General features: G+C 42.9%; 1 long non-coding RNA gene across 3 annotated transcripts in view; it reads left to right on the plus strand.

Annotated features, from left to right (window-relative positions):
• Positions 1 to 17,181, plus strand: part of LOC122540732 — a 93,885-nt gene that overhangs the window by 66,631 nt on the left and 10,073 nt on the right. For 2 of the 3 annotated variants that reach the window (XR_006309393.1, XR_006309392.1), the window contains 3 exons: positions 5,091 to 5,125; positions 7,109 to 7,153; positions 11,550 to 11,579. This is a non-coding gene — a long non-coding RNA (uncharacterized LOC122540732). Of the gene's footprint in view, positions 1 to 5,090; positions 5,126 to 7,108; positions 7,154 to 11,549; positions 11,580 to 11,868; positions 12,082 to 17,181 lie in introns of those variants that run through there. The other variant, XR_006309394.1, reaches the window with a different exon arrangement.

Raw genomic sequence — 17,181 nt, forward strand, 5'->3', positions numbered from 1 at the left:
CATGTTGACTATCCCGAATCAGTCCTTGCCTTTCCAAATACATGTACATCCTGTCCCTCAGGATTCCCTCCAACAACTTGCACACCACTGAGGTCAGGCTCACCAGTCTATAGTTCCCTAGCTTTTCTTTACCGCCCTTCTTAAACCTCCAGTCTTCCGGCACCTCACCTGTGACTGTCAATGACACAAATATCTCAGCAAGAGGCCCAGCAATCACTTCTCTAGCTTCCCACAGAGTTCTCGGGTACACCTGATCAGGTCCTGGGGATTTATACACTTTTAACCATTTCAAGACATCCAGCACTTCCTCCTCTGTAATCTGGACATTTTGCAAGATGTCACCATCTATTTCCCTACAGTCTATATCTTCCATATCCTTTTCCACAGTAAATACTTCTTCAAAAGACTCAATGACCTTAGTGAGACATGATTTCTCAAGCACAAAGCCGTGTTGACTATCCCTGATCAGTCCTTGCCTTTCCAAATACATGTAAGTCCTGTCCTTCAGGATTTATTTCAATAACCTGCCCACCACCAATGTCAGCCTCACCAGTCCATAGTTCCCTGACTTTTCCTTACCACCTTTCTGAAACAGTGGCACCACGTTAGCCAACGTCCAGCGTCCTGGCACCTCACGTGTGACTATTAATACAGATGATACAAATATCTCAGCAAGGGACCCAGCAATCACTCCACTAGCTTCCTACAGAGTTCTGAGGTACACCTGATCAGGTCCTGGGGATTTATGCATCTTTATACATTTTAAGATGTCCAGCACCACCACATCTACAACATGGGCATTTTTCAAGATGTTGCTATTTATTTCCCCATGTTCTGTATCTTCCATTTCCTTCTCCACAGTAAACACTGATGCAAAATACTTATTTAGAATCTCCTCATCTCCTGCTGTTCCACACATAAGTGGCCTTGCTGATATTTAGGGGGTCCTATTCTTGACCTAAGTTCCCCTTCTGCCCTTAATGTATTTATAAGAGCCCTTTGGATTCTCCTTAACCCTATTTGCCAAAGCTAATTCATGTCCCCTTTTTTTGCCCTCCTGATTTCCCTCTTGAGAAAACTCCTACTGCTTTTATACTCTTCTAAGGATTCACTTAATCCCTTCAGTCTATACCTGACTTATGCTTCCTCCTTATTCTTGACCAAAGCCTCAATTTCTCTTGTCATCCAACATGCCCAACATCTACCAACCTTCCCCTTAACCCTAATAGGAACATACTGTCCCTGAACTCTAGTTATCACATTTTTGAAGATTTCCCATTTTCCAGCCATTCCTTTACCTGTGAACATCTGCCCCCAATCAGCTTCTGAAAGTTCTTGCCTAATACCATCAAAATTGGCCTTTCTTCAATTTTAGATCCGGTCTATCCTTCCCGATCGCTATTTTAAAATTAATAGAATTATGGTCACTGGGCCCAAAGTGCTCTCCACTGACACCTCAGTCACCTGCCATTCCTTATTTCTAAAGAGCAGGTCAAGTTGTGCACCTTCTCTAGTAGATACATCCATATACTGAATCAGAAAATGTTCTTGTACACACTTAACTACTACCTCTATATCTAAACCCTTAACACTACGGCAGTCCCAGTCTCTGTTTGGAAAGTTAAAATTTGTGGGCAGCGCGGTGGCACAGTGGTTAGCACTGCTGCCTCACAGCGCCAGAGAGCCGGGTTCAATTCCCGACTCAGGCGACTGACTGTGTGGAGTTTGCACATTCTCCCCGTGTCTGCGTGGGTTTCCTCCGGGTGCTCCGGTTTCCTCACACAGTCCAAAAGATGTGCAGGTCAGGTGAATTGGCCATGCTAAATTGCCCGTAGTGTTAGGTAAGGGGTAAATGTGGGGGTATGGGTGGGTTGCGCTTTGGCGGGTCGGTGTGGACTTGTTGGGCCGAAGGGCCTGTTTCCACACTGTAAGTAATCTAATCTAATCCTACCACAACACGTTATTATTCTTACAGATAAATCAATTTACAAATGTTGAAGGCTTGATCAGTTTACAGATGACACCAAAATTTGTGGTGTGGTCAATAGCAAAGAGAAAAGCCTTAGAGCAGAGCACAGTTTAAGTAGCCAGTATGTTGAGCAGAGCAGTGGCAAATGGAATTTAACCTGAAAAGTGAGAGTTGGTACATTTTGGAAGGACTAACAAGGCATGGGAGTAACTGTTGAATGGTAAGACTGTAAGAAGTACAGAAAATCAGAGGGTCCATGTTGAGCATGTCCATAAATCATTGAAGGCGGTGGGACAGGGAGACAAAGGGAATACGTGCCTTTATTAGTTGAGACATTGAATACAAGAGCAGCGAGATTACGAGGGAGCTGTTTACAAAGTTATGAAACTGGAGTTTGCTGTGCAGTTGTGGTCACCATTCCATAAGGATGTGATTGCTGTAGAGAAGGGGCAAAGGAAATTGACCAGGATGCTGCCTGGGTTGGAGTGATTAGATGATGAAGAGAGACTAATTGTTTGTGTTAGAGCAGAGAGGGCTGAAGGAGAATCTGATTGAGGTGTACAAAGTTCTGAGGGGTACAGACAGGGAGAAACATTTCCCCCCTTAGGAGTCAGGACCATAACTTCTGAACAGATAGGGGAAGCCCTAATGAGTTTTTTGCTTCGGTTTTCACCAAGGAAAGGGAACTTGTTGTAAGTGAAAACTTAGAGGAGCTGGGATACAGTCTTGATCAGATCAAGATTGATGAAGTTGATGTGCTAGAAATTTTGGAAAACATTAAGATTGATAAGTCCCCAGGGCCAGAGCAAATTTATCCTAGGCTGCTCTGCGAAGCAGGAAAGAAGGTTGCTAAGTCGCTGGCGAGGATATTTGCCTCCTCACTCTCCACAGGAGGATTGGAAGAAGGTGAATGTTGCTCCTCTTTTCAAGAAGGGGGATAGGGTAATCCCTGGCAATTACAGACCAGTCAATCTTATGTCTGTGGTCAGCAAAGTTTTGGAAAGAATTCTGAGGGATAGGATTTATGACTATTTGGCAAAACATAGTGTGATTAAAGGCAGTCAGCATAGCTTTGTGAGGGGCAGGTTATGCCTTAAAAATCTTATTGAGTTCTTTAGAGGAGGTGTCAAGACAGGTCGACGACATTCCAGAAGTGTATATGGACTTCAGCTAGGCAATTGATAGGGTTCCCATAGAAGGCTCATTCATAAAGTCAGGAAATATGGGATACAGGGAGATTTGGCTATCTGGATTCAGAATTGACTGGCTGACATAAGGCAGAGAGTGGTTGTAGATGGAAAGTAATCTGCCTGGAGGTCAGTGTTGAGTGGGGTCCCGTATGGCTTTGTTCTTGGGCCTCTGCTCTTTGCATTTTTTATAAATGACTTGGATGAGGAGGTTGAGGGGTGGATCAGTAAATTTGCAGATGACACAAAGGTTGGAGATGTCATTGATAGTATAGAGGGCTACTGTAGGCGGCAGCGTGACACAGACAGGATGAAGAGCTGGGGTGAGAAATGGCAGATAGAGTTCAACCTGGATAAATGCAAAGTGATGCATTTTGGAAGGTCAAACTCGAATGCTGAATATAAGATTAAAGACAGGATTCTTGGCAGTGTGGAGGAACAGAGGGATCTGGGTATGCAAGTACATAGATCCCTCATAGTTGCCTCCCAAGTGGATAGGGTTGTGAAGAAAGCATATGGTGTTTTGGTTTTCATTAACAGGGGGATTGAGTTTAAGAGCCGCGAGGTTTTGCTGCAGCTCTACAAGTCCTTGGTGAGACCACACTTGGGATATTCTGGTCGCCCTACTATAAGAACGACACAGAGGCTTTGGAGAGGGTGCAAAGAAGGTTTACCAGGATGTTGCCTGGACTGGAGAGCTTGCCTTATGAAGAGAGATTGAGTAAGCTTGGACTTTTTTCTCTGCGGAGAAGGAGGAAGAGATCTGATTGAGATGTACAGCATAATGGGAGGAATAGATAGAGTCAATAGCCAGAGACTTTCCCCAGGGCAGGATTGACTGGTACGAGGAGTCATAGTTTAAAGATATTAGGAGGAAGGTATAAAGGAGACGTCAGAGGTAGGTTCTTTACACAGAGAGTTGTGAATGCATGGAATGCGCTACCAGCTGTGGTGGTGGAAGCAGAGTCATTAGGGACATTTAAGTGACTGCTGGACATGCACATGGATAGCAGTGAGTTGAGGGGAGCATAGGTTAAGTTACAATATTTTACATTAGGATTAAATCTCGGCACAACATCATGGGCCAAAGTGCCAGTTCTGTGCTGTACTTTTCTATGTTCTATATTCTAGAAGGGTGGGGTTGGGTCATGTCCAGTTTTAGAGTAAAGGACAGGGGATTTGAGGAAACAAACTTTCACTCAGAAGGTTGTGGGTATGTGTAACTCATTGTCTGCATGAATGGTAGGGGCAGGAACCCTCAAGACATTGAGATGATGATTTGGAATGCCGTAGTGTACAAGGCTCTGGGCTAAGCACTGCAAAATGGGATTCAAAGATAGCTGCTTGATGACATGATGGACTCTTCCGTGCTGTAAAACTCTGATTCTAGGTTCCCCTCCAAGCCACACACCAACCTGGCTTGGAAATGTATCAACATTCCTTCATTGTGTCACAGGTTCAAAATCCCACCATCCCTTCCTTCCTAACACCACTCCAAGGACTGGAGCAGGTCAAGAAACTACCATCCTTCTCAAGGGCAGTTAGAAATGGGCAATAAATGCTCATTACCCAGTGCTGCACACATCCCATAAACAACAAAAACATTTTGAATGGAAATGAAAGTTAGGAGAAATATAAAGACTTATAAAACAAAATCTACTCCACCAGACCTTCTCTCCTAATCTTTTTCAAATGTAGCTGGTCACCAGCACAGAGTCCCATTCACTGGGCTTTGCAGTGGGACTGTCATCTAAAATGTGTCTCGTGCTGGCCCCATATGGGCTGAACTCAGCTGCAATGTCCCAGGTCCAATAGCCGAGAGACACTCTGACTGCTTTTAAGACATGCAGCTGAGGAGATCGTGTAAGCCTATTGCGATGTTGTTTAACATAATTTCTCATTTGTAAGTTCATATTTTACACTTTATTCCTCAGGAAACTACTTCTGATGAAGAGGATGTTCAGTCAAGGTATACCAATTGAATGATGATTATATTTAACAAAATATTCTTATCTTTGAATTAGAACTAATTTTCAGTAGAACTGTGTTGCTCAAATGGAAATTAAGGTATGAATCTGATGTTCCGAGTCTCATTATTTATACTTCCTCTCCCCCCCCCTTACACCACTTGCAATGCAGTGTACACACAGGTTTATTGTGAAGAATCTCCAATCCCGTGATTTATCGCCTTTCATATACACCATGGCTCTTCTTGATGAAACAGATGCCATTAGTCTTGGAGGCTGGACATTGTTAAACACTCCCCCACTTCTTGGCTACACTCCCAATGCAGGCCAATGAAGCTTGCCAGTGGCACATTGATGTTCTGGACCTGGGAAGAGGTGGGACGTCTTTATGGTGGTGGGAACTCCTACTATTCCTGAACTTTTCCCAAATGTTAAAATGAAGACATCACTTGACCAGAAGCCAGTGTAGTCAGCAAGCACAGGGGTAGCAGATTTTTGAATGACCTTCACTATATGAGGAGTAGAATGTGGGAGAGCAGACTAGAACAGTCAAAACTACATAATGTCTGAAGCCAGCCTAGTTAGAATGACTGACAAATCCCATGCCGTCTCCCATGTTATACTGTGCACAGGCAGTTGTGGAGCCTTTTAAAAGCTGGGCTTTTCACTTATTGAGAGCTAATATGCAGCAAAGATACGGAAAACAAAAGATGCTGGAGATCACAGCGGGTCAGGCAGCATTCATGGAGAGAGAGCAAGTTAACATTTCCAGTCTAGATGATTCTTCAGAACAAGGATACTTGTCTGTCACTGAACCCCTTTCGTACTCTCATATCTAACCTGGGAATAAGTGAATAAAATGCTACTGGAAGCAACACAACTCTGGAAAGCGAACAAAGTAGGAGTGGGATGTTGTAGATTTCCTTTTTTATTATAAAGATGTCAAGTGAGGGAAAGATGGTTTTGTGATGCAAGGGTCAACAAGGATGGTTGGAAGGCAAGTCAACTCCTGATTCAACAGAGCAGCTCCTAGTCATACCTAAGTTATCCCTTACAACAGATCCATGACTGACTCCCAGTTTCTTTGATTTATATTTTGTGGCATATCTCTTTTGTTTTAAATAAAAAGTCTCTCCATTATCTTTCAAGAATCGTATTGAGCAAGTAGCTGGCCAGCAGAACCCTTCAGTGCTGTTTCAGTATTAGACTTGTGCCACTTGCATTTATTTTAATTGTGGGGCTGCAAGTGCCTACCAGCAAATATTTGGTGGGTCTTGTAATTTGCCAAGTGTGTAACTTCATCTAGCTTTGAGTGAGGTGGTCTTCACTATTTACATTGTTAGCATTAACCATGATGAGCAATGTTTCTTCTTGCACAAAGCCAACCATTCCTCCATTTTGCCCTTTTAAGAGGATGTAGGAGCAAATAGTTCAAACTGATACCGCTCTTCACTTTGGCCCAACCCATTGGGTGGAAAGCCCTTGCTAATGATGGTATCGTCAACATGACATAGTATAAAAGGAATAGAGAGCTCTTGTCTACCTTGGTTAACAGTAAACAATGTTTGCTCTGAGTGATCATCAGATGTAACTTGAATAAGTTGTCAGATTTTACAATTAGTCTCAAAGCCGTTCATTAGGGTGGAGGAATGTATAGGGTGGACTTTTCCAGATTTCCAGTACTCTTTTGTGTTTTCTCATGTCACACCAAAGTGGTCTGGGTTTAAAAATATGTTCCTTCGTCCTGCCACCAAACCTCAACACTACCACCTAAGTGTCCAACAATGGCTGAGAATTGATTATTTTACCATATTCCTAAGTCCATTTAGGCTTGAGACATTGGCAGAAGCAGAACTCCCTTGTAATAAAGAATCCCTGGTAATAAAGAAAGTAGTTTGCGAGTAATCATGTTTAAGCAATAACAAGTGCAATCATTTTTCATATACTGTTCATGCTGTCAATGCCCTGTTCAATAATAATTGCAGGAACAAGATAAATGAATTCATAATGGCTCTAAAGCTTTGCATTCGGTGAGTATAACATTTACATCTGTTTCTAATAACAGCATGGGCAGTTACACTACACACATAGTGAGACAGTTGTAAAATAAACAGACTCAAACCCATTAGACTGAGGCAGTGACACATAATGCACTGTGTTCAGAAGATGGACATGGGCGGGTGCCAGCAGAAAATTAGCGTTCAGAATTCTTTTAACTGTAACAGATTAAACTGAAATAACTGATAATCCGGGGATATAGGAACACATTTATTGACCTGATTTTGGGATTAGTAGTGAATTAAACACCTTTTGAGTAGAATATGATTTCTAATCCCAATCAAGTGGGATTAGTCTGCAGGGGATTAGGGAGATCTGACTTGGATGATCCTGCCTTTTCAGTCACAACACACAGCCTCCCCCTAATTAAATTAACCATCACACTCCGATATGATGCTGCTTTTGGAAAACGGAAATGAGTGCATTAGCATAGCAAAGTCGTACAGACTGAATTTACATAGCACCTTTCACTAATTCTGCACACCATAAAGTTTGCGAGGTAGTACTGGCGTGCCTTCACAGGAAAGCCATGAATTCATGGTTTGCTGTAGAGATTTGAGAACCTAATCCCTGCTGACATCTTGGTGCAGCATTGGTCATGTGCTGAATTTTTGCTAAAATGTTAAACTAATTTCTCATTTTTTTTCACTCAGGTGGGTTTAAAAGACTCCTTGGTACTACTTGGTTGGCTCAGTGGTTAGCATTGCTGCCTCACAGCACCAGAGCCACTGGTTCAATTCCCGCCTCAGGCAACTGTCTGTGTTGAGTTTGCACATTCTCCCCGTGTCTGCGTGGGTTTCCTCCGGGTACTCCGGTTTCCTCCCACAGTCCGAAGATGTGCAGGTTAGGTGAATTGGCCATGTTAAATTGCCCGTAGTGTTAGGTGAAGGGGTAAATGTAGTTTGCTGTTCGGAGGGTCGGTGTGAACTTGTTGGGCCGAAGGGCCTGTTTCCACACTGTAAGTAATCTAGTCATTTAATCTAACCTATTCTTGGGGGAACAGGGGAAGGTAGTTGGATCAGTTTCTACTTGGCAATATTAACCAACATCACTAAAACCAACTTTAATCAATGTCTCATTAATATTTGTGGGATGTTTCTCTGTATCAGTAGGATGCTAAGCATACATTACTGCATTAACTGATTATCTGGGGTGTGCTTTGGGACATTCTGAGAATGAAAAGGAATGCTACGTAAATCCAATACATTTTTCTGAAAAGTAATCGCAAGTAACCATTTGATGATGAGAGTTGTCCATCTTGACAAGATCACTGTTGACTCATGGGCCACTGTGGGGCAAAAACAGTGGGGGAAAAAAATTGCATTTAGTTTCAGAACATACATTCAGGTAGTCAGATAGTAATCTAAATGATCCGAAAACTGCCGATATATTCTCATTGATAAATGTTTTAAAACCACATTGAGATTAGAAATCCTACTCTGATGTAGGTGATGCTTAGCCATTGGTGAAGGCAACTTGACCCTGAAGATTGTTTGTCCTTGTGAGAGAGTCTGAAACCAGGGGACACAGTGTAAAATTTAACATACAAGTGGGGATTTCTTTCTGTCAGAATCCTGGCTCAGGCAGGGTTGTTGAACATTTTATAAAGCAAATGTTATGTAAACGTTTGATGAACAAAGCAGCCATCACCTCTGTAATGATTTCCTAGGGCTGAGATGGCTAATCTCTAAGACCCGCAACAGTCATTCTGTGTGCTAGGTATGACTGTGAACAGCAGGAGGGATTTCCCCCCTCCCCTCCACCGTTTACTGTTGACTCCAGAAATGACTAACAAAGCAGTGCAACAGTATCAAAGATAGCCAGGATAGTGAGTAGGTTTTTATTTCATTTATGGGACGTGGGCATCACTGGCCAGATCAGCATTTCTTGCACATCCCTACTCACCTTGAAAAGATGGTAGTGAGCTTTCTTGAACAACTGCAATCCTTGGGCTTTAGAGACACTCATATTGCTGTTCGGAAGGGATTTCCAGAATTTTGACCCAATGACAGTAGAAGGACACCGTTAAATGTATGTGTGCCTTAATGGGGAACTAACAGATGGCGGTGTTTCCATACATATGCTGCCTTTGTCTTTATATATGGTAGAGTTTCTGGAGGAGCCTGGGTGAGTAGGTACACAGCAATGCCACAGGTGCAGCAGTGGGGAAGGAATGTTGAAGATGATGAATGGAATAACAATCAAGTGAGTTGCTTTGTCCCAGGTAGTGTCAAGCTTTCTGAGTGATGTTGGTGCTGCATTCACCCAAGAGTGTTCGGTCACACTTCGCTTCTGCACCTTGTCAATAGTGAATGGGCATTGGTAGAAAAGATTTACTAAAGTGTTGCAAGGGTTGGAAGATTTGAGCTATAGGGAGAGGTTGACCAGCCTGGGGCTGTTTTCCCTGGAGAGTCGGTGGCTGAGGGGTGACCTTATAGAGGTTTATAAAATCATGAGGGGCATGGATAGGGTAAGACCGACAAGGTCTTTCCCTGGGGTGGGAGAGTCAAGAACTAGAGGGCATAGGTTTAGGGTGAGAGGGGAAACATATAAAGAGACCTATAGGGCAACCTTTTCACACAGAGGTGGTACGTGTATGGAATGGGCTGCCAGAGGAAGTGGTGGAGGCTGGTACAATTACAACATTTAAAAGGCATCTGGATGGGTATATGAACAGGAAGGGTTTGGAGAGATATGGGCTGGGTGCTGGCAGGTGGGACTAAATTGTGTTGGGATATCTGGTCAGCATGGACGGGTTGTTCCGAAAGGTCTGTTTCCATGCTGAACAGTTCTATGACACTAAGAAGGAATTCTAAGCCTCCGACCTGCTGTTGTGGCCACAGTATTTACATGGCTAGTGTAGTTCAGTTTCTGAAATTCCCCAGATGTTGATAGCAAGGGATTCAGTGATGGAAAAGCTTTTGATGTCAAATGGAGATACTTTGATTCTCGTTTGTTGGGAGATGGGTTATTAAGTCTGGATATTGTCGAGTTTTTCCTGCATTTGGTCATGAACTGCTTTAGAAGCTGAGGAATTGTGAATGGTGCTGAACAATGTGTCATCATCAGTGAAGGATTTCTGACCTTATAGTGGAGGGAAGATCATTGAAGCAGCTGAAGATGTTTGGGCCTAGGACTTTACTGTGATGAGCTCCTGCAGATATGTCCTGGAGCTGAGATGGTTAACCTCCAACAAACACAACATCTTTCCATGTATCTGGTGTGACTTCAAACAATGGAGACTTTTATCCTTGATTTCTATTGACACCTGTTGGCTAGGGCTCCTTGATCTCATATTTGGTTAGATGCTGCTTTTCTGTCGAAGCTAGTCTCTCTCACCTTAGCTCTGCAGTTCAACTATTTTTGTTAATGTTTGGATGAATGATATCAGCATCTGTTGGCCTGACATAACCCAAACTGAGCATTGGTGACCAGGTTACTGCTGAGCAAATGCCACTTGATAACACTGTTGATGACCCCTTCTATACATGATTGAGAGTAGACTGGTAGTATGGAGGTTGGCCAAGTTGGATTTGTCCTGCTTTCTGAGGGCAAGACATACCTGGGTGGTTTTGCACACTGCTGAATAGAATGCAGAAATGTAGAAGATGTGCTACCATTGCAAGAGACTATCATCAATCAGTGTGGAATAGCATAGAGCAGCAAGAAAGGTGAATATTGTTCTTGTTTTGAAGTTCCTGGGCAGAGATGGGGGTGGGGGCTCTTCAAGAAATTTCGTTGAAATTTACTTCACCAGCTAAGTATGACAATCTCTTCTTTGGGAGACCGATGGGATCCTCAATGAATGGAGTGTATATGGGGTTTGGTTTGAGAGATCCACTGGTGCAAGAGGTCTTTTGTCAATCTGTACATATATTGAGATAACTTGGATCTGATGTGTACATCAGATAAGTAACCTTGTGATCATAGATCAACCAGTTAATCGTGAAGAGAGACAAAGGATAGAAATGAAGTCGAATTTGTTCACAATCTGTACTTTCCAAACAGTATTATGGATGTCCCTCCACCCAAGGACTGCAGCAGTTCAAGAAAGCAGCTCTCCTCTACCTTCTCCAGGTAATAAAGAATGGGCAATAAACACTCGCTCAGCATTGACGCTCACATTCCATGAACAAATTTTAAAAAGAATCTATGGAGTTAAAATGACAACCATGCATCTTCCAAATCTTACCACAGCTGTTTAGGTCTACCCCGATATAAAAGAGCACAAGAGCATGCCAGAAAATAATCATTAGCTGACAGCAAACTCTCATATATACACAAATTTACTCATATTTGTATACTTGCATTAAATTCTGTACTTAGTTTCAAACAATTTATCAAAATTACTTTCTTTTTGTTTCTTAGACTGTTGGAGGAACGTAATCGAAAAGTCTGGTACGTTGATAAAGACATTAGATACCATATACAGAGGAAACTTGATTATCCGTCGTTCAATTGTCCAAATTTCGGATTATCCGAACAAGGTCACAAGGTCCTGACGCTTGGCTAACTATGTGATCTGGCGTTCAGTTACCCGGCATTCGATTAAGCGAGTGAAATATTCCCGACCCATTGCCTTCGGGTAATCGAGGTTCCTCTGTAGCTCCTCCTCATGAAGGCAATGCACCTACACAGCAAAGAGCTGTTCTCAATGCTGACATCTGATCATATTCTTTGTTCCTAGGTGTGAACCACAGTATTGAGTGGAAGTAGAAAATTAGTCAAAGTTACAGAAGAACCAACATGAGTGTCATGACTCCATTAGGAATGTGCATTGATATTGAATCCCACTGCTTTTTCTGTTGCCACAAATGTGAACATTTACCAAAAGAAGGCACAATTTATTGATCTGTCTGATTGCAGGTTAAAAGGAAAGTTTTGTTCATTGCCAAAAAAACTGTAGCCAAATTGTTTTTTTCTACCAATGGTTAAAAGAAATGAAAATATTTGATTATACAACTTAAATTTGTCCCTTTTAAACCATCTAGAGAGAGTAACTTTATGGAGGAGGGGGGGGGGGGGAGGAATCTTATAGACTGTTAGTATTCAAAATTTATATCCATAAAGGTATTGGTGAAAGAGAAACAGAAGTTTCTGGAAAAGTTCAGCAGGTCAAGCAGCATCTGTGAAGAGAAATTAGAGCTAGCGTTTCTGAGGAAGGGTGACTGGACCTGACCCATTCACTGATTTTTCTTCACAGATGCTGCATGACTTGCTTCGCATTTCCAACAACATCTGTGCAAGTTTAAAGGGAGGTGTGTCAGGCAAGTGTCTTATGCAGAAGGTGGTAGGTGTCTGGAATGTAGTCTCCTGGGAGCTGGTTAAAGCAGAAATAATCTCAATGTTTAAAAATGCACTTGGACAAATACATAAACAGGAATGGGTTGGCAGGGATGTGGAACATGTACAGGCAGATGGAATTAGTTTGGAAAAGCATCATGATCCGCACAGACATGATGGGCCGATCATTCTGGTGCTGTACTGTTCTGTTTTCCAGTGGGTAGAACGCTTTTTTTGAAATAGTAACAAAGAGGATTGATGAGGGCAAAGCAGTGGACGTGATCGACGTGGACTTCAGTCAGGCATTCGGCAAGGTTTCTCATTGGACACTGGTTAGCAAGGTTAGATCTCATGGAATACAGGGAAAGCCAGCCATTTGAATACAGAATGAGCTCAAAGGTAGAAGAGAGGGGGTGGTGGTGGAGAGTTGCTTCTCTTAATAACCTTAGTCAAGGATTTTGTAGTAAATGAGATTCACCTTGCCGTCCTTCCAATGACTACATCTGTCGTGTGAGAAACTGGTTGCAGCATGTACAGCTGAAGGTATCAGACCCCAGTTTACATTTGGCAAATGGTCCATCACTTAACATGATTGGAATCTTTGGCATTTTTGAAAGGATTTGGCTGCTTCATGTTGATGGAGGAGACTATGTTCAGTAATGCCGTCAACTTCATTTTGAGGACTGTGCCCCTTAAGATTGGAGATAATTGACAAAGAGTTGTGCATTTTATAAAACTGAAAGAACAATGGATGCTGTAAATCAGAGACAAAAATAGAAATTGCCAGAAAAGCTCAGCCGGTCTGGCAGCACTGTAGTAAAGAAATCAGAATTAACGTTTTGTGTCGAGTGACCCTTTTGTATATTTTATATTATATAATTATTAAATGTTTAAGTACAGGTAGAAAAATTCTCAGCTATAAAATACTAAGCTGAGTTCAGTAACACATTTAACCCACTCTCCCACATGCCCTCTGTAAAGAAGATGATGTTTGATTTTGTAATTTTGGTTTTCAGTTATTGGCAAGTGGGCAGACTCCACAGTTGCTTTGATTCATAGTTCAAAAGTTCTGTGTCAGGAAACCTTCATGTTTCTTACCAATATTAATACATTAGGTTAAGATTACCTCAGCTGTGGTTGGTATCGGCTCAAGCTAATGTCAGTTGGAGCAATGGGCTTGGGGGAATCTCCCAGGAGCATTGATCAATAATGAGATTGAACTATACTGACACAGCAACATTCTCTGGTGGTTTTGTAACCTTTTGATGCCACTGTTTCATTCGAGAGGAGCTAAAATTGATAGCAATTAGATTTATTTAGCAAAGCACAAAATGTAATTGTCCTCTGCAGGATAAAGTCAAGCCAGAGATTAGGATTGTAACAATATTCTGGGGAGAGTTAATGAGAAATAACCAGAGATGAGCAACTGTTTTAGCATCTTGTAAATGGTATAAATTAGATTAGCTACAGTATGGAAACAGGGCATTTTGCCCAATAAGTCCACACCGCCCCTCCAAAGAATAATCCACCCAGACCTATTCCCCTACCCTATATTTACCCCTGACTAATGCACCTAACACTGGGCAACTTAGCATAGCCAATTCACCTAACCTGCACATCTTTGGGTTGTGAGAGGAAACCAGAGCACCCGGAGGAAACCCACGCAGACATGGAGAATGTGAAAACTCCACATAGACATTTGTCCAAGACGGGAATCAAACCCAGATTCCTGGCACTGTGAGGCAGCAGTGCTAACCACTGAACCACCATGCTGCCCCATTGCTGGCAGTGTGCATTAGTGGTAAAGGGAGTTAACATCAGAACAACAGACTCTGAGCAAAATAAATGAAATAATTTCACAGCTTGAGGTTAATGATCTTACAGCAATTATGGAAACATCGTTACAAGGAGTTCAAAGTTGTGAACTGAAAATTCAAGGTAAAATAATTTCAGAGGCCGGCCTTCTGTCATCCTGTAATTACACATGGAGAGGCCGTGACACTGATCCAGCTTCCTCAGAGCCAATTCAGGAGGCAGAGGAGGTTATTGACAGGACTTAGAGAGGTAGTCACTCCCCAGATAAAAGAAAAAGACAGATGGGTGACAGGGGACAGAAAGGGAACCGGCAGGCAGTGCAGGGATCCCCTGTGGCCATTCCCCTCAACAATAAGTAAACCGTTTTGGATACCGTTGGGGGGGAATGACTTACCAGGGGAAAGCAATGGGACCCCTGCTGCTCAGAAGGGAAGGGGGAAAAGGAGCAGAGCAGTAGGCACTGGGGACTCAATAGTTAGTGGGACAGATAGGAGGTTCTGTGGAGACGAGAGACACTCACGGTTGGTGTGTTGCCTCCCAGGTGCCAGGGTCCGTGATGTCTCTGATTGTGTTTTTGGGATCCTTTGGGGGGAGGGAGAGCAGCCCCAAGTCATGGTCCACATTGGCACCAACGACATAGGTCGGAAGAGAGATAGGGACTTGAGGCAGAAATTCAGGGAGCTAGGATGGAAGCTTAGAGCTAGGACAAACAGAGTTGTTTTCTCTGGTTTGCTGCCTGTACCACATGCTAGTGAGGTGAGGAATAGGAAGAGAAAGGAGTTGAACATGTGGCTACAGGGAAGGTGCAGGAGGGAGGGTTTCGGGTTTTTGGATAATTGGGGCTCTTTCTGGGTAGGTGGGACCTCTACAAGCAGGATGATCTTCATCTAAACCAGAGGGGTGCCAACATCCTGGGGGGGAAATTCGCTAAAGCTATTAAGGTGGATTTAAACTAATACAGCAGGGGAATGGGAACCAAAATAGTAGGACAGGTACAAAAGAGGATGAGAGTAGGGAGTTCCAAAATCAAGTATCTGACACTGGCAAGCGAGAACCTGGTTTGAAGTGTGTGTACTTCAACGCGAGGAGCATCCAAAGTAAAGTGGGTGAACTGGCAGCCTGGGTTGGCACCTGGAACTTCGATGTTGTGGCCATTACGGAGACATGGATAGAGCAGGGACAGGAATGGCTGTTGCAGGTTCCGGGATTCAGATGTTTCAGTGAGAACAAAGAAGATGGTAAAAGAGGGGGAGGTGTGGCATTGTTGATCAGGGACAATATTACAGTTGTAGAAAGGATGTTTGGGGACTCGTTAACTGAGGTAGTATGGGTTGAGGTTAGAAACAGGAAAGGAAAAGTCACCATGCTGGGAGTTTTCTATAGGCCTCCGAATAGTCCCAGAGATGTAGAGGAAAGGATAGCAAAGATGATTCTCCATAGGAGTGAGAGAGGCAGGGTAGTTGTCATGGAGGACTTCAACTATCCAAATATTGACTGGGATCACTAGTGTACGAGTACTATAGATGGGTCAGTTTTTGTCCAATGTGTGCAGGAGGGTTTCCTGACACAGTATGTAGACAGGCCTACAAGGGGCGAAGCCACATTAGATCTAGTACTGGGTAACGAGCCTGGTCAGGTGTTAGATTTGGAAGTAGGTGAGCACTTTGGAGACAGTGATCACAATTCTGTTATGTTTACTTTAGTGATGGAAAGGGATAGGTGTACTCCACCGAGCAAGAGTTACAGCAAGGGGAAGGGAAATTACGATGCAATTAGGAAAGATTTAGGAAGCGTAAAATGGGGAAGGAAACTGCATTAAAATGTGGAGTCTATTCAAGGAAAAGCTCCTGTGTGCCCTAGATAAGTATGTACCTGTCAGACAGGGAGGAAGATATAGAACGTGTGAGCCGTGGTTTACTAAGGAAGTGGAATCCCTGGTCAATAAGAAGAAGACCCAGGGAGCTTGAGGGTTACAAGGAAGTCAGGAAAGACCTAAAAAGAGAGCTCAGAAGAGCCAGGAGGAGACATGAGAAGTTGTTGGCGGATAGGATCAGGGTTAACCCTAAGGCTTTCCATAGGTATGTCAGGAATAAAAGAATGACGAGAGTTAAATTAGGGCCAATCAAAGATAATAGTGGGAAGTTATGTCTGGAGTCAGAGGAGATAGGGGAAGCATTAATTAAATATTTTTCGACAGTGTTCACTATAGAAAATGAAAATGTTGGCAAGGAAGATTGCATCCCTTGCATCTAGATACTTGCATCTAGACTAGAAGAGATTGAGGTTCACAAGGAAGAGGTATTAGAAATACTGCAGAGTGTGAAAATAGACAAGTCCCCGGGCCGGATGGGATCTATCCTAGGATCCTCTGGGAAGCAAGGGAAGAGATTGCCGAGCCTTTGGCATTGATCTTCAAATCATCATTGTTTATAGGAATAGTGCCTGAGGACTGGAGGATAGCAAATGTGGTTCCCTTGTTCAAAAAGGGTAGTAGAGACAATCCTGGTAATTATAGACAGTGAGTCTCACTTCAGTTGTTGTAAAGTGTTGGAAAAGGTTATAAGAGATAGGATTTATAACCATCTAGAAAAGAGTAATCTGATCAGAGACAGTCAGCACGATTTTGTGAAGGGTAGGTCGTGCCTAACAAATCTTATTGACTTTTTTTAACAAAGTGACCAAATAGGTAGATGAGAGTAAACTGGTTGATGTGGTGTATATGGATTTCAGCAAGGCGTTCGATAAGGTTCCCACTGTGTAGGCTACTATACAAAATGCTGAGGAATGGGATTGTGGGAGACATAGCAGTTTGGATCAGTAATTGGCTTGCTGAAAGAAAACAGAGGGTTGTAGTTGATGGAACATGTTCATCTTGGTGTCCAGTTACTAGCAGCGTACCGCA

Source organism: Chiloscyllium plagiosum, chromosome 35 (genome assembly GCF_004010195.1).
Source record: "Chiloscyllium plagiosum isolate BGI_BamShark_2017 chromosome 35, ASM401019v2, whole genome shotgun sequence".
Taxonomy (NCBI): domain Eukaryota; kingdom Metazoa; phylum Chordata; class Chondrichthyes; order Orectolobiformes; family Hemiscylliidae; genus Chiloscyllium; species Chiloscyllium plagiosum.